Here is a 24,749-nt window from a genome sequence, read left to right as displayed (position 1 = left end):
GAAGAGTTCTGTAGAAGTCAAAAGCTTGTGGTTTGTGTCATTTTGGTTGGTCCTAATTGCTCTCACTTTTAGCTCCCACCGCCTCGCCCCGCGATGTCCCAACAGAGCCACCTGCCTTCCGTTTTTCCAGTGTCAAGTGAAACGACAAGAATGTTGTGGCGGCTTCAAAATGAAAACAGCTTATTATAGCATAGACTTCTGTGGACCATGGCCCGCTTGCCACTTATACGGCAATAAGTGTGTTAGTCTTTAAAGTGCCACCAGACCTTTCTTGTTCTTGCTGCAGCACACTGATGTCGCCAGCTGCCCCTTTGAAAATTTAATGTGAGCCGCAGCACAGAAGGGTGGGTCCTAGGAAGCTGAAGGGACAGAAAAAGAGGCAGCAAGATAAAGCTAGAAAGGAAGGGGACCTCTGTGAAGATCCACCTCCACCAAGGATGCCTCCTCCAAAAATATTTTCTGCTCTCCCTGCACTCATATCTAAACCAGGGTTGCACAACTTTGACCCTCCTGTAGATAATGCACTGTGACTCCCACAGGGGCGGAGCCACCACTGAGCGGCAGGGTTCAAAGAACCCAGGCCGCCAATGAAAAGGGCCGCCAAAGCCCCTGTGGTGTGTGACGTCATGCCCAAAGGGGGCGTGGCCCAATCGCCAGAGAGCCAGTCCTCCCGGTCTCATTTGCAGGCAGCGTTTGCTGGCCTGGATGCATTTATTTCCCTTGCTGGAGGGAAAGGAAGGGAAATAAACACTGGCTGGGAATGAGCTCGGGAGAGCTTGCTCAGAGCACTCTGGAGCCCGGGCATGCCCACATGCGCATGACGTCACGTGCATGGGGCTTCACTGGCGGATCCGTCAGCAGTGTAGGACACAGGCCCCGCCATTTGGCAGGTTCTGCCAGTGGACTCCCCATCATACCTGATGATTGGCCACTGTGACTGGGGATGATGGGAGTCGTAGTCCAACAACATGGGGATGATGGGAGTCGTAGTCCAACAACAGCTGGAGGGACAAAGCCGTGCAGCCCTGATCGAAACATGCATAACCTCTACATATAAGTCTGTACTAGGCTTGCAGGGAAATAGTATGAAGTTCATGCTTGCTTTGGCAGGAGAGGGACCCGGTCCTTGCAAAAATGGCTTGCTCGTTTGGCTTGTTTATTTCCTGTGTTATACTATAAATTCCTTGTTCATTTGACTTAAAATATACATGCTGCTTTTCCTCAGTCAAATACTGAAGAGCATCCTCTAAATTCAAGACTGCTGCTGCATCTTATTTCGGACCATTGAAGAGTTGAGATAGTTGAGCGAGTCTATGAGAACTTTAGTTCAACAGCACCATCTTGTGGCATGTTCTGGTCAACCTCTTTTGGGGGTTTGTTTATTATGCTACACATATGTTGGTCTTGAAGCCAGAACCCTAACTCCTCCTCCTCCTCCTCTGTGGCTTACATAAGACGATGAATAAACACCCATTTTTCCTGAAGATCATTGGAATTTCCAGTTCCAGCTTTCTTGGGAAGCAACACAAATGATGTAGAATTTGGACCATTTAGAATCAGCTGGTGAAGTTATCCAGAGTCACAAAGGGACTGAGTTTGAGTGGGTGTTGGGTTTTTGTTTTGGTAAATATCTACTTAAAAACAAAAACAAAAAATCTGTGGTTTTACGTAACCTGGTTGGTTTTTTCTCAAAGTGTTTGCAGATATTCTGTTTTAGCTGCATGCATCTCACTAAAATCCTCCAAGACAAGTTGTTCTGATTAAATCATTTCTCAGTCACAAGGAACAGGCTCGGTTGGTATTCATTACTTCTGGAGGGAGGACTTGGCCCCGGCGTTCCCTGCAGCCTGCAAACTCTACTGCTGCAGCCTGTTTATCCCCGGAATCGACATGCTTCTTGTCTATTCAGTTCTACATAGTTAAATTAATTTCAGATTTATGCTTGACACCCTATTATGGTCCGTGACGAATTGGCCCACTAGTACAGGGGTTCCCAGCCTTGGGTCACCAGACTGCAACTCTGATCATCCCTTCCTCCCATGATCTCAATAGCCTTCCTTGTGGCAGCCGCTTGAGATGGTTAAGAGACAGCCAGAGTCCCCACTGGGTAGTAGAAGAGACTCCCACACTTTCTCCCTGTCTGCACATCCCAGCAGAAATGAGAAAGCCAGCATGGTGTGGTGGTCAGAGGAGCAACAGTCTTCAGTCTGTTTTGGGACTACAACTCCCATCATCCCCAGCCTCCGGGTCCAGTACTCAGGTATGGTGGGAGTTGTAGTCCTAACATCTGCAGGAGAGTTGAAGTTGCGAAGCCTTGGGTTAGAGTGTTGGATTTGGACCAGAGAGACCCGAGTTCAAATCCCTGTTCAGCCATCAAGCTCACTAGGCGACTGGGTTGGTCATTTATGTCTCAGCCTAACCTACCTTACAGGGTTGTGGTGAGGATAAACATAACCATGTACACCATCCGGGGCTCCTCGGAGGAAGAGTGGGATATAAATGTAAAAATAAATAAAATAAAATAAAAGATCCACACGCCCCTGTTTCTTTCTCAAGCCCTCTGCACATGATGGAGAACTCAAGGGAACATAGAGGAAGAAAAGAGATCGGGGTGACCACAAATAAGAGCTGGCTAGTGAGCCAAATGAACATTTGTGGACCCCTGCTCTGAACAGCCGTGCAGGTATGGCACTTCATCCAGAGGGTCGCAACAGGAGCAAATTCCTTTTAGAGGTTCAGGGTCTCAAAACTGCCCCATCCATGCCTTTTATTTTATTACTTAAGTTAATGGACCCATGCAGAAGCTAAGATACAATGAAGTTATTTATTGCCCTGAAAGCGGCAGATCAATGCACTCTGGATGCAGAACCACAACAGATCGTATCTCCTTATTTCCTCTTTCACAAAGAGTTTAGATTTGGGTGACCTTCTGGCAGGCTATCCGACATCTCAGGTACATGGCATCTCTTGAAAAACCTGGCAATGATCACCTCTCGGGTCTCGGCACGTGTTAATCTTTCTCCATCCCTTTCGACTCCCAAGGTCACTCTTGTCTAGGAATAGATCAGAGCAAGGCACGGAGGAGGATAGATTGCTTGCAGACTCGGCGTGAAACAATACGAACTGGGGCGGCGAAAGCAAATGAAACCTTGAAAATGTCCGGCAGCTGGAGATAAGTGGGGCGTTCTCATGAAAGGAAAGGTCATCCCTCAAATCATGTGGCAGCCCAGTTGGCTTTTGGCCAACGTGGTTATGCTTTATTGCCCTCCTGATCCTCTGTTCATCTTTGCAACAAAATAATTTGCTAGGGCAAAGCACAGCACTTGCTATCAGGATCAGAATCGACCCGATTCCACTAATGATTGAATCGTGCCCGGGATTGCATCAACCCAACACACTGGTCAGCTCGATGCATCAAGTATGTCCTGACTGCATCGGGACCAATGGTGTCGTTGCAAATTCAGAAGTGCAGGTGTTCTCTATGACAGCTCCCATAGCCCTAAAAACCACACCCCATATCTATGCCCACCCCAGCAGCCACACACTCTACTTAGGTGCAATAATTTGGGAGGTTTGGGTGCCAGGAGTCGAAATCAACTTGACGGCACACTTTACCTTCTTTTATGACAAGAAGCCAGAGGTAGTTACTTAATCCTACTGAGCTTGAACCTCATGTGGTTATTCTCCCAGAAGACCAGTCTGTATTGTCAACCAAATGGGAGGAGAGCTGGTCTTGTGGTAGCCAGCATGAATTGTCCCTTTTGCTAAGCAGGCTCCACCCTGGCTTGCATTTGAATGGGAGACTACGTGTGAGCACTGTAAGATATTCCTCTTAGGGGATGGGGCCATGGCTCAATGGTAGAGCATCTGCATCTAGAAGGTTTCAGGTTCAGTCCCTGGCAGCATCTCCAGGTAGGGCTGGGAGAGACTCCTGCCTGCAACCTTGGAGAAGCTGCTGCCAGTCTGTGTAGACAATACTAAGCTAGATGGACCAGTGGCCTGACTCAGCATGAAGCAGCTACGCGTATACTATGAACCTTTCGCCCTGCTGGTTCCCACCCCCGATTTTAAGGAAAGAGTGAGTAAATGCTGAAGAATCTGTGCCTTGGTTCCTGAACTCCCATGATACAATGGATCTGAGAAATTCATTCCCCTATATGCCGAGCTGGCAGGGGGTCAATTCTATTTTTAATCTCAAATGCTGGTGTTTGTTGCCTCCCCATGGAAGAGTGTCAGCTAAATGTGTCTTTGGCCATCCATTTCCTCTGTAGCAGGATGTCCCCCATCCAGGGGATTTTTTGACTCTTCCACCTATTCATAATGTTGGGGAAAGACACACCCAGCCTGCCCAGACCTCCTAGATGCAGTCATGCTCAGAGTTCACAGCTGGGAAGATCAACTTTGCACACGGGCCACGGCAACTGGGGAACTGCCTCTGACTCCCCGGCGCTGTTGCCAGAACCTACTTGTGAGTCAAATGGGCCGTAACCCAAAATTTGGCTTTAAAAAAGCCAAATCTGGCCAGAGCGTCCCCACTGCCACCCCCACTTCTGTGTTCTCATCACTCATTCCTGTTTTCTTAGGTCACTTCCCTTCTTTTTAAAGAGATTAGCAGAGGTTAGAAGAGCTGGCCTTGTGGTAGCCAGCATGAAGTCTCCCCTTTGCTAAGCAGGGTCCACCCTGGTTTGCGTATGAATGGGAGACTACGTGTGTGAGCACTGGAAGATCTTCCCCTTAGGGGATGGAGCCACTCTAGGAAGAGCATTTGCATGCAGAAGGTTCCAAGTTCCCTCCCTGGCAGCATCTCCAAGATAGGGCTGAGAGAGACTCCTGCCTGCAACCTTGGCGAAGCTGCTGCCGTTCTGTGTAGATGGTACTGAGCTGGATGGAGTAAGGGTCTGACTCGGTAGAAGGCAGTGTCCTCTGTTCCTAAGAGAAGAATAAGGGAAGGATGACCCACCTTGTTGGTAGATGTGTGCTCCAAAATCCATGTTTGCCTGGGTGACCGGTGGGTGGAGCATTTGTGTATAGGAAACTCCTCTATCGGGCAGCAGCGATATAGGAAGGTGCTGAAAGGCATCATCTCATAGTGCGCGGGAGGAGGCAATGGTCAACCCCTCCTGTATTCTACCAAGAAAACCACACGGCTCTGTGGTCGCCAGGAGTCAACACCGACTCGATGGCAAACCTTTCCTTTCCTTTACAGAGGACTGGCTGCACGATTCGCCATGCGTGATCTGTCCCTGCTATTTGAGTCACTGCCTTTAGGAACATAGGAGGCTGCCATATCCTGAGTCAGACCATTGGTCTATCTAGCTCAGTATTGTCTTCACAGACTGGCAGCGGCTTCTCCAAGGTTGCAGGCAGGAATCTCTCTCAGCCACATCTTGGAGATGACAGGGAAGGAACTTGGAACTTTCTACGCTTCCCAGAGCAGCTCCATCCCCTAAGAGGGGAATATCTTGCAGTGCTCACACTTCTGGTCTCCCTTTCATATGCAACCAGGGTGGACCCTGCTTAGCTAAGGGGACAAGTCATGCTTGCTACCACAAGACCAGCTCTCCTTGCATGGGTGGAACTGCAAATCTGTATCGATCCACGCCATGTATAGGCACATGCAATGCAATTGGGTTCCTCTAATCCCATCGAAGCTTTTTCTATGACTTCTAGAAGAAATGCCCCCCACCGCACCCAATGCCCCAGGCAGCTGACGTGTGCCCCAAATCCATCCCTGTGTGCCCATCTTTGCCAGCTGCGGTGGTTTAATTCTTCCTGCCCACTTTGCAGTTCTGTCCTGTGCTTGGACCACAGGAGGAATCTTTCCGTGGTCTTAAGCAAAAGGGTCTGTATTATAGCGGTGATATCTTCCCCCTTGCCTTTGATGTCCCTTGTTTGCATGAAACAATAATAAGCGCTAAGGCTGGGTGTGAATAATTTAGCATGCTTTTGAGTTCAGGGAGAGTGTTTGCCGCAGGAGCCTCTCTGCTGAAAAGAGGAAGGCTGCAGAAAATGTCTGTGGACACAAACCAAGGTTATCTGATCCTTCCCACCTGCTGCTATGATTGTCTCCTTTTCAATGCTTTTCTGAGGTCAGTGGCTTGCATAACGTTGTAAATGTTCTAGTGATCAGAATGCCAGTTCCTTGGAGAACTCCTTCTGCCTCCTGTGACTTTGGCGGGGAGAGCTGGTCTTGCGGTAGTGAGCATGGATCGACCCCTTGGCTAAGCAGTATCTGCCTTGGTTTGTGTTTGGATGGGTGACTACATGTGAGCGCTGTGAGATATTCCCCTTAGAGGGCTGGCCTGCACAACATAAGGCCCGGGGGCTGGATTCGGCCTGCAGGGACCATTTTACAGGCCCCCAGGTATCTTGCAGCAACACGGGAGCTGGAAACTGCCTTATAGCGCCATCCTAGGCATGTTTTTTCAGAAATTTGTTCCATGGTGTAGCCAGTGAAGCTTACTCCCATGTAAGCATGCCTAGGATTGCAGCCTGAAACAGGCGTGGCTCGTGAACGTGCCTCCGGGGGGGGGGGGCGGCAGGCGGCATCTTTAAGTGTCAACGGAGCCGGTGCTCCGTGCCGCCCAGCAGCCCCCGTGGCGGGGCATCGCTGGCGCCATTCACCTGGCTCCCATGGAGGCGAGCCCCCGCCAGCGGCCAGGTGAGTGGCGGAGGCGATTCCCCGCCGCGGGGCTTTCTGGGCGGCAGAGAGCACCGGCTCCATTGACACATTGGGCGAACGGGTTCAAAGAACCCAGGCCACCCCCAATCAGGGGGCCGCGAGTGCTGCCCCAGACACGCCCCCCACATCTGATGTCAAGACGCGGGGGCTTTATTTCGGTCCCAAACGGGGGCCACGCAGCCCCGTTTGGAGCCAAAATCGGTCCGCGTTGCCTTGGCGGTGCAGCCAGAGTGACTCTCCCGGCCTTAAAGGTAGGGAGAGCCACTCTTGATCCCGCTGCCAATGCAGCAGGGCTGACCGATCTCCCACACACGGCCGAGCGGCCCCGGTGAGAGATTGGCCCACGCTGCATTGGCAGCATGGCTGGAACGGCTCTCCCTGCGCTGCTCAAAGCAGCGTGGGCCGATATCCTTTCCAAACGGGGTGACGTGGCCCCATTTGGAAGGGAGACCACGCCCCCACATCTGACAGAAGACGCAGGGGCATGGCTAGCGGGCGCCTCTGATGTCAGACGTGGAGGGCAGGGGCAGGGGGCCACAGCGGCGGCCACACACGGGCCGCCGCCAGCCTGGCTCTGGTCCTGGCTTCCTGGCTAGTTTTCATCTCCTGTCTTTGTGGGAGGAAAGTTTGGGCAGGAGAGACAGGGCCTCAGTACCAGGGTGGCTGAAATTTGAAGGGGAGACGACCCACCCCACCCTGCAAACATGGTCTCGCCCAGTAGCCCAGTTCCTGGCCAGGAAGGAAGCAAAGGGGTTGACCTGGCTCTTAGGAGGCACCAGCCCACTGCCTCACTCAAGCGAGGGTGTGCAATATTCTCATCCGCAGTGGAAGGGTTAGTTGCACCAGCTACCACTGTTTCTTTCAATCGTGCCGCCCCAATTTAAACGGCTTTGTGAGAAACCCTCTCTGCATCACTTGGGGGTTTTTGCTTTCTGGTTCCTTTTAGCTTGTTTGGGGACAGGGGAGGAGAGCACCGCATTCAGCCTGGCTGCTGCCTGTTTCTAATATTAGAACAGAGGGAGCCGTTCACTTCCTGAAGGCATCTGCTTGCTTTTGTTCTGCAGGTTTTCTTTTCTTGTTCTTTCCTCCTCCTTTCTTTTCCCCAGCAGTCTCAATGAGCATGTGGAAGCAATTATTTCAGCCTGCTTGCGATTAAACGCAAAGAGATTTGTAGCAGTTAAGCTTTCTGTTTGTGGGACGGGGGGGGGGGTGTTGCAGAAGGAAGGGGGTGGTGGTTAACATGGGTTTCGTTAATATTAATCTCAAAGAATGGCTTTCTTTTAATGATGCAACGAGAGGTGATCCGTATCGTTCCGAAGTATTTCCCCCCTGGATTGTGACAGATCAGAATTACGCCCAACATAATGTAAGCATTAAGAGGGGTTTTGGTACAAGGTACAAATGCATGTTCTAAAAGGTTGTGCCGAGTCTGGACCAGTCTGGTATAATCGACAAGCAGCTTTTCGTTTCGTCAGATTTGACTCTGTAGGAAAATGTTGCCCCTTTAAACTTTGTTTTTAAAAGAGCTATGTTTCCCCCAGACGCATAGCAGCTTGTCGGTGGTTCAGGGGCAGCCGCACATCCATGCCAGCCATGCCTGTTGCACTGGTGACAGACAGATGCTGATACAGAGGGCGTGGCCAGCACCAGTGGGAGGGGACGCAAGCAAACACCCAGCTAGCGAACAAAGCGCTCACCACTGAGCCGTGTATTCTCTCCCAGCAGTGAGTGCTTCGTTCGCTAGCTGGGTACAAGAAGGAGTGCCGTGGGAGAGGGGCAAGGAGAGCCGTGGTGACTTGGGGTCATTTATTCTCCCCCCTGCCTTGTCCATTGGTGGCCATGCCCATGGTCCCCAATTTCTGATCGCTGACGGCCAAACTAAAAGTGACGATGGTAGAATTGTGTCTTCAGATGAGGGTCTGACCCAATCATGTGTGTGGCATCATTGGTTCAGCTGGTGGGGATGCATGATAGGGGATTTTTCAGGCATTACATTGAACGTGCATCCAGGTGTCTGTACAGACGTGTATGTGTTTGTGTGAATGACTGCACCAGCGTTCATTTTAAAAGGGAACCTGGGTCCAGGCCCCCTGAAACACAAGGTACAGGAGGGAGCATACTGCGATGCGTGTGTTCAGCATAACGTGTGAATAACTATGTATGTGCACTGTACACAGATGGTACATGCATTGAACATAACGTGTGTGTCGGGCTACAGGAAGTGTACTTATTTATTTATATCTATGTCAACCGCTTTGGGAACTTGGGTTGAAAAGCAGTCTATAAATATTCGCTGTATTCACACTGAAGGTGCATTGAATGGGATGTGGGGATCACGATGCGTGCATATATTGTACACCGCTTGCAGTTGCACTGAAGATAACATGTGAATAACCTTCTGTCGCTGCACCCAGACTCTGGAGCTCCCTGCCTGGAGAGATCTGTCTGACTCTTGAAAGTACAAATAGAGCCACTAGCATAGTGAGATGGCCGGTTTGGCTTTGGTGCAGGGCTAGAGTTTTTGACAGCTCCCACGGCCACTGCTAGCCGACACACGCCTGCCTGCCTCCCTCTGAAGCCCCCACTCAGCTATGGACTCACCGCCGCACGGCCTAATCACGTCACTGCCTGGTGCTGGTAGTGGTGAGTCTGGCCGAGCAGGGGCCACAGGAGGGAGGGAGGGAGGCGGGCAGACAGGCAGCTACAGAGGAAGGGAAGCAGGGAGGGAAGGAAGGAAGCAGGCTGCAGAAGCAGGCAGCACCCAGCTCCCTCTGCCCTGGCCCTACTGGGTGGCCCGTGTTCTGTGCACACGGTCGCCCAGTGGTAGATCTCCCTCTGAACAGGGCTTGTATCGTGCTCCAAATTACTTCCCACATTGAGAAAAATCCAAACACAAAGATTCAAACACACAAGAAAGTAGATTAGGGCTGTATCTGGGCATTTGCATCTATATTGCCCAGCTCTGAACTCAACTTTCCTGATGTCGTATGTTGGTGTTTGATGAACTGACGTTGGTTTTGCTCTGTTTACTTCTTCGTATGCCTGTGACTTATCTGCTTATAGCTGGTCCATGACCACAATTAAATATTCATTCATTCATTCATTCATTCAGTACTCCACTAAACATGCTGAACTTTGTACTTTGGTGGGTGTGCAGGAGAGGCTTTTAGGTAGGATCCGAGCATGGTTGGTGAAGGCAGGATACGGAGCAGACAGCAGGCCTGCTGCGTGTCTGTGGAGGAAGCGGGCTCCACCCCAGCTAAAACGGGCAAAAAATGCCTCTGGTCAACAGACCTCTTGTCATTACGCAATTCGTCCATGCGAGCCAGATCAGACCCCCTTGTTCAGCTTTGGCTGAATTATCCTTGTCCTCCCTCGTCATTTTGTGGAGAAACTATTTTGGGCTTTTGACAAAGACATCTGCACAGCGCCACCCATTCTGAAGGGCACGGAAAGGCTGCGGCCATCAAGTCTGCAGCCCAGGTTGCTGACTAAAGGAGGGCTTGTTTCCCAAGCCTCTGATAGCCGAAGCACACATTTGCTTTATGCACTGGAACTAGAGGTCATCTTCAGTTCGACTCTCCAGAAGATCTCATTTTAGGGTCAAACTAGGTGATCAGTTAAAAATGCAGTTGTTTGTCCAGGGCTTGTTTTGTTGCTTAGAAATAGCAGCTTCAGGGAAGGAGAGTCTGGATTTGGGACCACACCTCATGGGGAGGGGAATCTGGTCCTTTTCCCTTGCATTGTTTTCCCCTGTTCTGAAAATCCCAGCCATTTCCACTGAAGTTGCCATCAACTGCAGCAAGATTTCCAGTGGCCCATAGGATATCTGGATTCCCCTCGTTCGTTCAAGCTGCACCAACTCTGGAAAACCTGCAGGGCTAGGAGTTTAGGGAGTCCCCCACCCCTATCCCACCTCTTGCCCCAGTGCAGAAAATTGGATGTTCTGAGAGCAGTGAAACCACTATTGTCACTCTTAGATTCCGTTCTGGAAAGCACCTTATATGCCATTCTGGGTTCATATGATGGCCCTCGTTCTTCTCTTTAGAACTTGGGTGGCCAGCTGGAAGCTTTCCAGCTGCGGCTGGACTACAGCTTCCATCACCCCCTGCCGCAATAAAGTGTGGCAGTGGGTGATGGGAGTTGTAGTCCAAAACAGCCAGAGAGCCTCCCGTGGGCCACCTTTGCTTTAGAGTCTTGAGATTAGGCTACTGTCATGCTTTCTCTGTGAGGAATGGAACATGGTTCTTCTGTGTCTATTGCACCCGTCCCCTACACAGGATTGCCAACTCTGGCTGAAGGTCTTAACTGGAGTTGTTTTTCCCCTGCATATTTCCCCCCCAATATCAAGCCATTGATAGTAATAAAGTAATCGGAATCCAGTGTTCCCATGTAACATCCTCCTGCATGAAGGGTTCCCCCCCCGCAGCCCACAAATAGGGGAGCACTGAAACCTGCAACCCTCTCCCCCCCCCCCGTGCAACCCAAAGTGGTGGAGTCCAGGAAAAGCCTCGCCGCTCTGTTCTGCAAAATGCGCACTCCTCTAGCGCAGAGGAAACACGAAGAGGGAGCGAGATCAGAGGCAAACCTGCCAAGTTTTTGTAAGGCTGCCTGGAAGAGCCCTTTGCGCCACCTTCTCCTCGCAAGACCCTTTCCTGCCACAGTGAACCCTTGGCCCGGCTGGCTGTTTATTTTCCAGTGGGTAACTCGTAACTCCACCCACAGAGGAAGTGTCTGCCTGGAGAAGCTAATAGGAACCAGCAGGACACTTTTTTTGGGCCCTGTGCACATTCCCGGGCTATGATGTCATCTCTGCTGCCGGCAAGGGGCGGGTACCGCCTTGTGGCTCTCTTTTCTGCAGCCGGCCATCAGAGCCGATGGGCCCCTGTCTCTAAGGTTGTGGGTCATTTATGACACCCAGCCCCCTCAGAAAAAAATGGGTCGAAGTCACTGAACTTTTTATATTACCCTAAGAAGAACTTAGCACTCCGTAAACTGTGGCATAAATATGGATCGTTGCCAACGGGTTTGGAAAGACCCCAATATATGATTTTTCAGCAGTATACTGGAAGCTGCCAGGCACCTCTCCTGAACATACATTCAGGGATGGGGCTGTAGCTCAGTGGCAGAGCATCTGCTTTGCATGCAGGTGGTCCCAGGTTCAATCCCTGACAGGCAGCATCTCCAGGTAGGGCTGGGAAAGACTCCTGCCTGAAACCTCGGAGAGCCGCTGCCAGTCAATGTAGGCAGTACTGAGCTAGATGGACCAAGGGTCTGACTCGGTAGAAGGCAGCTCTGTATATGTACCTATGTCTAGAAGAACTCTCTTGCATTTCAACGGGTGTGGCACAAGAGAGGGTTTTGGTGGATTATGACCATGGGCTCTTATTTATTTGTTAAAACATCAACACTCTGGCTTTTTCTGGGGAAATGCTCAAGGTGTGCCTTAGAAAGATAAAGCATAGAACAACCCAGCAATGACAGCAAAATGGCCCTGGCCATTGTGACTGCGGATAATGGAAGTCGTCGTCTGTCTGGGGGCCCACGTTTGAGGACCCTGGTGATAACAGAAGGATGACAGCATCAGCATCCGCTATGCGCAACACACAGGACCATTCTTCTATGTTTGGAGTGGTCATAGAAAGGGAGGAGAGCTGGTCTTGTGGCAGCAAGCATGAATTGTCCTCTTTGCTAAGCAGGCTCCACCCTGGCTTGCATTTGAATGGGAGACTATGTGTGAGCACAGTGAGATATTCCCCTCAGGATAAATAAATTGTAGCTGGGACTGATGGGAGTTGTAGTTCAGCAACATCTGGAGGCTCCAAGTTTGGGAAGAGTATCTGGGTTCCAAGTTCCCTCCCTGGCAGCATCTCCAAGATCGGGCTGAGAGAGACTCCTGCTTGCAACCTTGGAGAAGCCGCTGCCAGTCTGTGGAGACAATACTGAGCTAGATGGACCAGTGGTCCGACTCAGTATATGGCAGCTTCCTATGTTCCTATGATTCTGCATGTCAAACATTCAGAATCACTGAATCACTTCTTCCTGAGCTGAGCAAAGCAAACTTTTGAGTCGGCTCCTTCCTGATCTTAGCAAAGCAACTGAAACAAGATTGTCCTCTCTCCTCTGTGATTTGGTAACAGCCGCCCTCCTTTGAAAAATCCAATTCCCCCTCTTCCAGGAAGGTTGAAAGGCTGAAATATTTGGTCTTGCCAAATCCTCATTATTACATGAGTCCTTTTGTTTCTCGCTGACAACATTGTTCACGGATCCAGCAAACCTCACAGGAAGCCTACTCAGAGGTCCTGTATGAATATAGACATTGGCCAATCCTCTGGCGTTCATCCGGTGTTTCATGGGGTGGGAAAAGCACCTTGCAAGTTCAGAGGAAGTCACAGGCAATTTTGCAATTGTAATAGTAGCCACAGGATTTACAGCTGAGGCACTTACTGTGGATACCGTAGGGAGATCTTTGACTCTGAGTTCTGAAAGCCATTGTGCAATACTATGAATGACAGGAGGCTTGTTCTCACAATCAAGAAGAGGGGAGGAGAAGCCGCTTACCCTAGTTCAGGAGCTGTGGGCACTCCCGATATAATTTTAAAAGCTGTGGGTTTTGGAGCTTTTATTTGTATTTTAGATTGTTTTAATCCATGTTAATGCTTTAATGGTTTTTAGATTGTGGACCGCCCAGAGACTTTTTTTAAAAAAAATGGGGCGGTATAAAAATGCATTCAATAAATACTGTCTCGACCTACAGTTCACAAACCCTACAAGGCAGTTCTCCCAGTGGTAGACTGGGGGAGCTTGGGGAGCTACACATGCTCTGATTTTGGGTATAAAAAATCCTAAGTAGGTGGAAGTGATCATGTGGGAGGGGGATGCAGGCTCCAAAAGCGCCATCCTATCCAGAACTTTTACCTGGGAAAATGCCCAGGTATCTATTGTAGCGGCACATGCCACATGCACAATTACGCTCACATACCATTATGTACTTCTGTATTTTAATTTTTTTTAAGTCCTGGTACACAGGTTGGACATGCGCTGAACATAATGTATGAATAGGACTATAGAAAGGTACACATTTAAGTGAAACAAATCTAGATTACTGCTTAGGATGCTATATGCATTTTTAAAATACCATCATCCTTTGCCAACTGCGAGGGTTCCATTCCGTGAAAACCTCGCGGTTGGTGGATTTGCGGTTGGCGAGCAATTGAAAAGCATTGGATACAGGGGGTTGGGGAATTTCGGTAGCAAAAAGACTGGGAAAATAAAGGAAAAAAATCACCAAAAAATTACCCAGAATCCCTTTAAACCACTATTGGTCAGCAAGAGGAATGAGGGAGGACCCCCATAAATCACCCCGAACCCTCCAAAATCACCCCCCCCATTTGCAATAAAATCTCTCCAAACAGCAGAAATTTGGGTCACGGTTGGCAAGGCCTGTCATAATTTCCCAATTGCAGATACTCAAAATCGCGATTGGGGAAACCGCCGTTGGCGAGGGAAGATTGTAAGTTAATTGGCCGTAAAATACAGAGACATTTTAAGGACGCCTTGGGAATGGAAGCTGGTCTTTCTGAAGCGTTCTCCCCCTCCCTGCTATTCATCAATCCCCACCATTTTCCTGCCTCTAACGTTTCCTATTTCCACCCATCCACTTTCCTCTCTCACAGGTCTGGAGTTTGACTGAACTCACAGAATGGTGTTTTATTTTTTGTTCTTTAAATTTCTGGTGCCTGATGATAGTTTGAAGTTAGCCTCCACATAGAACTGGTTTCTGTCCCCTATGTTTAGTGAAAGTCCATCTTTCCTGTCTCGACAAAGCACTGTCCTCCTGTCTTTTGTGGAGAACTGAATAGACAAAGCTGCCTTATACTGAGTCCGACTATTAGCTAGTCTAGCCAAGGACCTCACGCAATATCCGCAGCTCCACCTGCTGACCCGCTCCTTCTTTCTGAGATTAACTCACCCTTTTCCCCATTCACCAGAAAAGCAGTATTGAAAAGTGGTGAATTAATCTCAGGACACAAGGAGGAGGATTGCTGGTCTTGTGGTACATAGGGACATAGGAAGCTGCCATATACTGAGTCAGACCATTGGTCTATCTAGCTCAGTATTGTCTTCACAGACTGGCAGCGGCTTCTCCAAGGTTGCAGGCAGGAGTCTCTCTCAGCCCTATCCTGGAGATGCCAGGGAGGGAACTTGGAACCTAGATGCTCTTCTCCATCCCCTAAGGGGAATATTGCTGGTCTTGTGGTAGTGAGCATGAATGGTCCCCTTTGCAATGTAGGGCCCACTTTGCTTTGCCTTTGGATGGGTGACTACATGTGAGTGCTGTAAGGTTTTCCCCTTAGCAGGTGGAGCCATAGCTCAGTGGAAGAGCACCTGCTTTGCATGCAGAAGGGCCCCAGTTCAATCCCAGCTAGAGCTGGGAGAGACTCCTGCCTGAAACCTTACAGAGCCACTGCCAGTCAGTGTAAGCAGTACTGAGATAGATGGACCAATGCGCTGACTCCATATAAGGCAGCTTCCCATGTCCCTAAGAGCTGGCCAGCAGGTGGCGCTGTGGGAATCGCGCTAGGTACCTGATGTTGTCTGATCTGCCTGTGAGAGCTGCTGGAGTGTCTGGATGCGGAGAAAGGTCTCACCTGGAACTTGGAAACTCTTCTCAACATGCAGTTTATTGCCATTTGGAAGAACTCTACATTGTGGTGTGGTGTGTGTAAGTTTTTTTTTTTTTTAACATTTCTGTCCCGCTCTTCCTCCAAGGAGCCCAGAGCAGTGTACTACATACTTTAGTTTGTCCTCACAACAACCCTGTGAAGTAGGTTAGGCTGAGAGAAAAGTGACTGGCCCAGAGTCACCCAGCAAGTATCATGGCTGAATGGGGATTTGAACTCGGGTCTCTCCAGTCCTAGTCCAGCACTCTAACCACTACACCATGCTGGCACTTTGCTGTGGTGTGTATATGTGTAGGCTTGCACAGTTGTGTGCAAACTCCCTTTCTTGCCTAAGACATATTGTGGCAAGTTCGCTAAAATAGCAAGCCACATTCCGGACCTTTAAAAATGGCCAGATTCAAGTTGAATCTTTTTTTATATGATTTGCATGTGTTAACCCAACCTGTCACTATTAATTTAATAATTAATAATAATAATAATAATAATAATAATAATAATAAATTAATAATTATAATTTGATTTCTATACTGCCCTTCCAAAAATGGCTCAGTGAGGTTTATACAGAGAAATAATAAATAAGATAAGATGGCTCCCTGTCCCCAAAGGGTTCACAATCTGAAAAGAAATGCAAGACAGACACCAGCAACAGTCACTGGAGGGATGCTGTGCTGGGGGTGGATAGGGCCAGTTACTCTCCCCCTGCTCAATAAAGAGAATCACCACGTTAAAAGGTGCCTCTTTGCCAAGTTAGCAGGGAGCCCAAGTTAGCACTAGACCTCAGAAAGATGAACTGCATATATAAAAAGTTTTTAAAGCAAAACAACAGTGCTGTTAATATTTCCTAAAGTTTTGAGATCTCTCTGGTTACACAGATAACAAATTGCTGACTTCTCTGGGTGGGTTAGCAGCAACTTTAAAACAAAAAATCTTCTTCCCCCTCTTTCTGTTTAATAGTGGAAATTATTTATAGAGCACGTCTTCATATAACGGCCGTGCCAGCCAAGTTGATGTCACATGAGTATGTTGTCATCAAAAGAAGGGTGAAAGGCTACGGGAAAATATAGAAAGCGCCCACCTCTTAAACATTTGAACTCGACAATAACAAGCTGGGTGTGTCTCTTCTGCAACGGCAATCTTGTCCAAGGTTTAGAAGAAGGGAAGGGTGGGAATCTTTTCTTCGTACTAGTTCCACCGTCTGTTTGGTTAAAAAAAATCAGATCTGAAGTTGGCTTGAGCTAATGAAATGCATGGCTGATGTTTTGAAACCCAGCTTTTTAAAAGCAGTGCTTCTTTCCCTGACCTAATTCTGCTGAATCCTTGCAGGATTGGGAACGAATTCGGGAAAATGCCCGCATTCATTTGCAGGAGGGAGAGATGTCTGCTGCCTCTCTGAAGAGTTTGTGAGCAAAATGTCAACTTGTCTAAAGGCCATCCATCCTCCCGAGCATTCAGGCTTCGTGCTAGCTTTGTTGTGATGCAACGCAAAGCTATTTCGGTCTTTATGAATGAGGCGTTCAAGCTGTTGTTTACGGAGGGCGTCTTGGCAGGGTTTGGTGAATGAAATCCTCTGCCATTGGGAGAGATGGGAAGAATGTGTTGCACACACAGGGAGAGGGAAATCAGGGTTTCATGAAATGAGTTCAGCAGTTTAAAGCCACCTCGCAGAAACGTCCACCCAAGTGACTAGTTTGAAGGCATTTGTAGTAGCCCTTTGTCACGACATCTGTGGCAGTCATTTGTGGTCTCGAAGTGTGTGGGTGGGGAGATTCTCGGCCTGGTTCTTCGGAAGCTTTTCTTTCTTTCTTTCACCACGGTTTTCACTTGGGAAATTTTCAAACATGCTTTTGTGGGAGGTTTTGCTCAAACATAAATGCAGGGTAAGGGTTTCTTACAATAGGCATCTGCATGCTTACTCGGAAGTAAGACCCACTGTGCAGTGTGTGGGGGGGGGGGTTACTCCCAGGTTATAGGGTTGCCAGCTCCTTTGTATTTGGTGTTTTTTTCTGTTTCTTTTTCTTCTATTCTGCTATCCCCTGGTATTGCTATGTCAATTATTTTAACTTGTTTTTCTTTCTTCTCAACTACAGTTATATCTGGTGTATTGTGTGGCAGATGTTTGTCTGTTTGTAGTCGGAAGTCCCATAATATTTTTACATCTTCATTTTCTTCAACTTTTTCAATCTTATGGTCCCACCAATTTTTGGCTACAGGTAGCTTGTATTTTTTGCAGATGTTCCCGTGTATCATCCCTGCTACCTTGTCATGCCTTTGTTTGTAGTCAGTCTGTGTGATCTTTTTACAACAGCTGATTAGGTGGTCCACTGTTTCATCTGCTTCTTTACAAAGGCGGCACTTGCTGTTTGTTGTTGATTTTTCTACTTTTGCTCTTATTGCATTTGTTCTTAGTGCCTGTTCTTGTGCAGCCAGTATTAAACCCTCTGTTTCTTTCTTCAAGTTGCCATTCTTAAGCCATTGCCAGGTCTTGGTGATGTCTGATTTTCCACTTATTATTATTTATTATTATTATTATTACATTTATATCCCACTCTTCCTCCAAGGAGCCCAGAGCGGTGTACTACATACTTGAGTTTCTCTTTCACAACAACCCTGTGAAGTAGGTTAGGCTGAGAGAGAAGTGACTGGCCCAGAGTCACCCAGCTAGTTTCATGGCTGAATGGGGATTTGAACTTGTCCTAGTCCAGCACTCTAACCACTACACCACGCTGGCTCCCATGGGGACAGTCAACCAAAGGTTCATCTGTGAAGGTTTCAGAAGGACCGGAACCGGCTATATAGCTGTCGCCCACCGGGGCTCTGAAGCCCAAAAAGGGAACCGACCAGCCACAGTCCCTGTGTCAACGCTTCACAACCTCTGTCATGTTGCCCCTCAATCATCTTCTTTCTAAACCAAAAAAAATCCCAGGCATTGTGGCCTTGCCTGATAAGGAAGGGGCTCTCGACCCCTGATCATCTTGGTTGCCCTCTTCTGCATCTTCTCCCGTTCTTTCATGTCCTTTTTGAGGTATGGTGACCAGAACTGTACGCAGTACTCCAAATGTTCCTGTATTCTACCAAGAAAACCACATGGCTCTGTGATCACCAGGAGTCAACACTGACTCGACAGCACAATCTTTCCTTTTTTATTTCCACACAGTATGAGCAGCAATCCCTCTTTCATAGGAACATAGGGAGCTGCCTTCTACTGAGTCAGACCCTTGGTCCATCTAGCTCAGTATTGTTTACACTGGCTGGCAGCGGTTCTCCGAGGTTTCAGGCAGGAGTCTTTCCCAACCCTACCTGGGCACTTTCCAGATTAAACCCTACAACAAGGGTAAAGTGCTTCAGCTTGGCAGGATCGTATTGAAAACGGTCCCCAGAATCTTCAAACTCCCACAACGGGAAAATACAGCTACTTTTTTTTTTTTTGCAACGCACACACAATGTTGTAGCACTAAAATGCAAAGATAAAAATCCGAAAGGTGGCCTCGGAAATGTGAACGGCACCTTGCTCTCAGTGCAGGGACTGCGGTGTCACAACACAGGAAGTACGGAGGCATACTTTGCAGATCTGTAGTGACACTGTTGTAGGGTTTAATCTGGAAGGCGTCCTGGAGATGCCAGGAGTGAACCTGGAATCTTCTGCCTGCAAAGCAGATGCTCTTCCAGTGTGCTTACCGCCCCATCCCCTAAGGGGAGTCTCTTACAGCAGACCTTGATCACATGCAGCCACCCATTCAAATGCCAACCAAGGCAACCCTGCTTAGCAACAGGGACAATTCATGTGTGCTACTACAAGACCAGCTCTTCACCCCTTGCTGGGAGGGAAAAGTCTGTCTCCAAACTTATATGGGTGACTGCCCAAGAGAATTAATGTAACGTGATTGCATTTAATTGGACCTTAGGAGCTTAGCGGCAGCAAATCACATCTTACTGGAATCAGCCTGGCTAATTATTTCTAGTCCTATCGTATCATGGGATGCTCTGAACTTTTCCAGTTAAGTGCTGACCTTGCTCTAATTTGAGGCAACCCTGCCCTAGTTATGCTTACATTCTCGCCGAGAACGCCACAGAAGGATTCTGACTAGAATCCTCAATCAGCTTAAAGGACTTAAGATGCTTGGCCAGGTGTCCTGAATAAGGCCAGGCGGTATTTTTATTTAATAAAGCAGGGTGTCAAGCCAGCGTGCGACTTAACGGATAACTCGATCGAGGTGGTGTAAATTCTTAGGGGGCTGAAGCATTATTTAAAACCTTATTTCAGCCGGGAGGTTTTTCACATCCGGCTTTTAGCTCGCATCTCTTCCGGAATGGAGGGGGTGCATTCACATATTGGCCAGATTTACCCCAAAGTCCCTGTGAGCTATTGGGGAGCACGTCACACCCAATTCGGGTTTTGCATTGTGCGTTAGAGTGTAGCCCGACTTATATCCGGGGTAAACAAAAATCTACTTTTTGCGTGGGGTTTTTGGGGCAACTTCAAACTGCGGTAAAGCCTGCTGTCTGAGAAAGCTCCGGGTGTAAAAAGTCTCTTCGTACTTTTCAAGCAGACCATTGTATGCCCCGTTGCCCTGTGGGCCTGTCCGAGCCTGCTCCTACCACAGCTATACACAATGCATAATTTACAGAATTTACAGTCGCAAGATGTCACGGAGCTTTTAAAAGACAGGATATCAAATGAGAAAGAGTGTGTGAGGAGGAAGGTTCCCACCCCCCACGACATATGTAGAAGACATCGCATCACAGAAGGGATGGAAACCCAGACCTTGGAGGGAGTACGGGAACAGGCTCTCCTCCTTTAACAGGAAATGAGTGGAGGCTTGCTTGCAACCATAATTCAGACTCCCCACCACCACCCTGAAGGAAACGTCTCCCGATAGCACAAGCGATTGGTTTCCTGTTGTTAACTAGCAGGGTTTTTTGGCATAACCAAGAATGGATGAGGAGGACACCCATTTGTCACCGGGAGACCCTGGATTTAACTAGAACACCAGCCTGATTTTCAGCAGAGAATTAAATTGCATGGGGATTTGTAATGAAAAAGCAGACTGAGTGATAAATCAGAGGGGCTTAAAATGAGAGGAGAGGGAGGGAGAGAGAGAGAGAGAAGACATATCAACAGAAAGTACAGTGTTTACAAAAAGGTATGTGCAAGGTGGTTGCGTTAGAAGAAATTTTATTTTATTTTACTTATTTATACCCACCCCTCCAGCATATTACTGCTCAGGGCAGCTCACAAAATCAATAAAACGGATACACTATAAAACCAATATAAAACTCATAAAGTTAATAGGAATTAACTAAAAGAAAGCCTCAGTTAAAACTAAATTTAAAATTACAATTTTTTAAAATTAAGAAGCATAGAAAGGCGAGAAATTCTGTGCACTCATGGACAGGGCTTGACAGATCCCAGGTGCCAGGCACCCACAGCACCCAGAAATTTAACCATGGTGCCTTGACTAGAATATTCAGAGGCAGAGTTATTTAATAAAACCTGTATTTGTCCCTGGCAGTCCTGTTTCTGTTCCAAGTATATTATTTGTAGGGGCTAGGGGAGATGGGGCCCGTGTTCACCCCTCTCCCGGTGACCCCTCGGAGTGAGGGAGATAATGAAGAAAATAGGGAGGGGTGGAGCTGGGGGGACCCAGGTTCTTTGAGCCCACCTGCTCAATTATAGTTACACCCCTGGTTATTTGTAAGGAGGATAAAGACATTTACCCTCCGCTCCACAATGTCCGCCACTAAGTCTGGTAATTTTGTCAAGTGTCCATTGTCCAGCTCCTACATTTATGGGCTGGCTGCTAGATCCGAAGGAGATTTGTCAAGGCCTGGGTTAAGTGCCTGAGCTATGACTTAGGGCATCGCTGGTTGGAATCTGCCATGAACTCCCTTGGTGAAGGGTTCTCAACCATGGGATCCCAGATGTTGTTGGACTACAACTCCCATCATGCATCTATCATGGCCTCTGTGGCTGGGGATAATGGGAGTTGTAGGCCAACAACATCTGGGAATCCAAGTCTGAGAACTCTGTTGTAAGGATTACAAGAAGATCATTCATATAAAGCACTTTGCTAGGTACGATGATTATGCATCTTCCAGCAGATTTGTGGAGAAGAATTTCCAGGGCGACTGTGCCCTTAATAATTCAACCACGTTCTCTAGTATAGGGGTTCCCACCCTGTGGTCCTCCAGATGTTGCTGAACTACAACTCCTATCACCCCCAGCCTCAATAAATTGTAGCTGGGGTTGGTGGGAGTTGTCGTTCAGAAACATCTGGAGGAACCCAGGTTGGACCCTCTGCTCTAGCAGCTTTGCTAGATGTTGAGAGCTAGGATCGCACAAGGTGAGCAGAAGGTCAGCTGGAATCTTCTGGCAGATCTCAGGCCTGTTTGCAGTAGATCATCAAAGGTTCCTGACGCCCAACAGGTTAATGATTGCAAGTAAAATAATCTGCAGCATCTGTCCTTGTGTTTCTGTCAATGGTCGTGTTCTTCACCTGTGAGTATTAATTGGCTGGCTTTGGCCAGCACAACTTCAGCCTTCCAGTTGTTGGACTACAACTCCCATCATCCCTCACCATTGGCCAATGAGAGTCATAGTCCGACAACAGCTGGAAGGGTGGGAGTTGTGCAGCCCTGGTCTTTGCGCTGCTCCGTGGCACAGTTTTAGTTTTGTGTCCCAGTCCCTGATTTAGGAACATAGGAAGCTGCCGTATACTGAGTCAGACCATTGGTCTATCTAGCTCAGTATGGTCTACACAGACTGGCAGCAGCTCCTCCAAGGTTGCAGGCAGGAATCTCTCTCAGCCCTATCTTGGAGATGCTGCCAGGGAGGGAACTTGGAACCTTCTGCTCTTCCCAGAGCAGCCCCATTATCCCCTAAGGAGAATCTCTTAGAGTGCTCAGACTTCTATTCTCCCATTCATATGTAACCAGGGCAGACCCTGCTTAGCTAAGGGGACAAGTCATGCTTGCTTCCACAAGACCAGCTCTCCTTTCCTGAAGCAACTCTGAATTTGAAGCAACTCTGATTTGCATTTGGCCATGCAGGTTATTTTTTTTAAAAAAAAACTTGTGTTTATTATGCATTTTTTTGCATTTCTAAACCACCCTCAGTCAGTGATTCCAGGGCAATGTACAAAATATAAATATCACTAAAATCCACTGAAAACAACAGTAAAAGCTTAATTAAAAACATCAGCCACTAACAGAACAAACAAACAAACAATCAGTGCAAAAACTCCCTGCTCAAAAGCCTGAATAAATAGGATGGTCTTCAACTGCTTCCAGGATGATGGGAGGGGAGAGCACAAGATGAGTCTCCTCCAGCAGGGAGTTCCATAGTCTGGAGGCAGTCACAGAGAAGGCCCTGTTCTGTGTGCATGACAACCAGGCCTCAGCAGGCACTGGCAGACAGCCTTTCAGCAAGTAACATAGAACAGAAACAGGGCTGCCTGGGGAAAATAAAGATTTTATTCCAGAACTCTACCTCTGAATATCCTAGTCTAGCAGCCACGGTTAAATTTCTAGGCACCATGATTCCCTGGCACCTGGGATTTGTCAAGTTCTGCTATGTAAATGACAAGGATTAAATTGTATGTATTTGTTTTGAAAAGGGTCTCTCAAATAAAAGTCTTTTAATGAATATCTCCACTATAAACTGTCCGAACATTCACAGATACACCAAATCTTGTTGAGTACAAAGAAATTCTTTTTGATGTCCTAGTGCTTTGGCAAAGAAACGGGTTACCCAGGGAATATGAGTTATACAGGAGTGTTTTTTCTAAAATGAAAATCAAGGCAATAAAAGAGTTAATCCTGGGTTGCAGGTTTAAAAACAAACAAACAAGCACCTGGATACCAAATATTAGCATTCTGCATGTGCTCACACCCGCTGCAAATCCAGTCCAATGAGATCCAGGAGGATGAAGAAGAAAAAGTCACTTTGCTGTTTCCTTTTTCTTAAAACAAGCCGACTTTGAACTTTGGATCAGGCGCTGTTAGGAGGGGTCAGAAAAGCAGATGGGACACTTCTAAGCCATTCTGCGTTGTGTCTGGGCTGCCAGCATTCACATGGAAACACCCCCACTTCCCAATCTGACAGTCTTTCCAGCACTGAAATGAATGCACCTGCAAGGACACACATTGCATGAAATCCCCAGTATGCCGAAAGTGAAAGTCCTTCATTCTGGAGTCATCTAAGGACATGGCATCCTTCTTGGCTGTGTACTGTTTCTCCCATTTACAGAAAGTGCACGCACTCTTGACCTTCCAAATCAATTTTAATTTCACCAAGGTCTATGGGGGATCTGTTGTTTAACAGCCACTTTGGGGTTTTTTAATATAGTTTTCTTTTTTTAAACTGAAGGAGAGACTGCTGCGAGCTGTGAAAAACTGCCAGCCAAGCGCGCTCTTCACAAGGCCAGCTTGTGTCAAGCTCACAGAGGAAATCTCACATTACATCAGATATAATGGCATAAAACATACACACCGTACTAACTTGTAATTTGCAACATGTCCTTTGATGGAGTTTAACTGTCTGTGCAAAACTGGCATCAGCAGACAGGGTCTGGAAGGGAGCAATCACCTCAAAGGAAAGAGGTTTAAGTCTACCTGTAACTTCCTCTCCGGCATTCTCCGTTCTTTGGATCTGAAAAGTAGACCCATGAATTTTCACCTTCGGTACCACATCAGCGGACAAATGCTCATAATGATTACTGGCAGCATGGACCTCTCCAATGATGGAAAACAGGCAATAGCGTTGTTGCACTTACAACTTTCTCTGTGTTATCACCCTTTCTTTGTCCCTGCCCTCGAATGATCAGGGTAAAATTGCAGTCATTTTTGCACAGAGTAAAACCATCTAATGGCGCAGTGGGGAAATGACTTGATTATCAAGCAAGAGGTTGCCGGTTCGAATCTGTTTCCCAGACTATGGGAATCACCTATATTGGGCAGTGGCATATAGGAAGATGCTGAAAGGCATCATCTCACACTGTGTGGGAGGAGGCAATGGTAAACGCCTCCTGTATTCTACCAAAGGCAACCACAGGGCTCTGTGAGTGCCAGGAGTTGACACTGACTTGCCGGCACACTTTACCTAAAGGGTCAAATTGAGGAGAGCTGGTCTTGTGGTAGCAAGCATGACCTGTCCCCTAAGCTAAGCAGGGTCTTCCCTGGTTGCATATGAATGGGAGACTAGAAGTATGAGCACTGGAAGATATTCCCCTTAAGGGATGGAGCCACTCTGGGAAGAGCAGAAGGTTTCAAGTTCCTTTCCTGGCTTCTCCAAGAAAGGGCTGAGAGAGATTCCTGCCTGCAACCTTGGAGAAGCCGCTGCCAGTCTGTGTAGACGATACTGAGCTAGATGAACCAATGGTCTGACC

The 24,749-nt window shown here is 47.9% G+C and overlaps 2 long non-coding RNA genes across 2 annotated transcripts in view; one reads left to right on the top strand and one right to left on the bottom strand.

Annotated features, from left to right (window-relative positions):
• Positions 1–1,770, top strand: part of LOC128335075 (uncharacterized) — a 53,007-nt gene extending 51,237 nt beyond the window's left edge. Inside the window, exon 3 of the long non-coding RNA XR_008311498.1 lies at positions 1,226–1,770. This is a non-coding gene — a long non-coding RNA (uncharacterized LOC128335075). The remainder of the gene's footprint in view (positions 1–1,225) is intronic.
• Positions 1,771–20,522: 18,752 nt separating this feature from the next.
• Positions 20,523–24,399, bottom strand: LOC128335077 (uncharacterized). The gene is made up of 2 exons (XR_008311500.1): positions 23,855–24,399; positions 20,523–23,493 (listed from the first exon to the last, which is right to left on the bottom strand). It is a non-coding gene; the product is annotated as an uncharacterized LOC128335077 (long non-coding RNA).
• Between the last annotated feature and the right edge of the window lie 350 nt (positions 24,400–24,749).

The sequence above is a fragment of the Hemicordylus capensis genome, chromosome 10, assembly GCF_027244095.1.
Source record: "Hemicordylus capensis ecotype Gifberg chromosome 10, rHemCap1.1.pri, whole genome shotgun sequence".
NCBI lineage: Eukaryota > Metazoa > Chordata > Lepidosauria > Squamata > Cordylidae > Hemicordylus > Hemicordylus capensis.
Note: the sequence above shows the minus strand (reverse complement) of the source record. Positions and strands in the feature narration are given on the sequence as shown.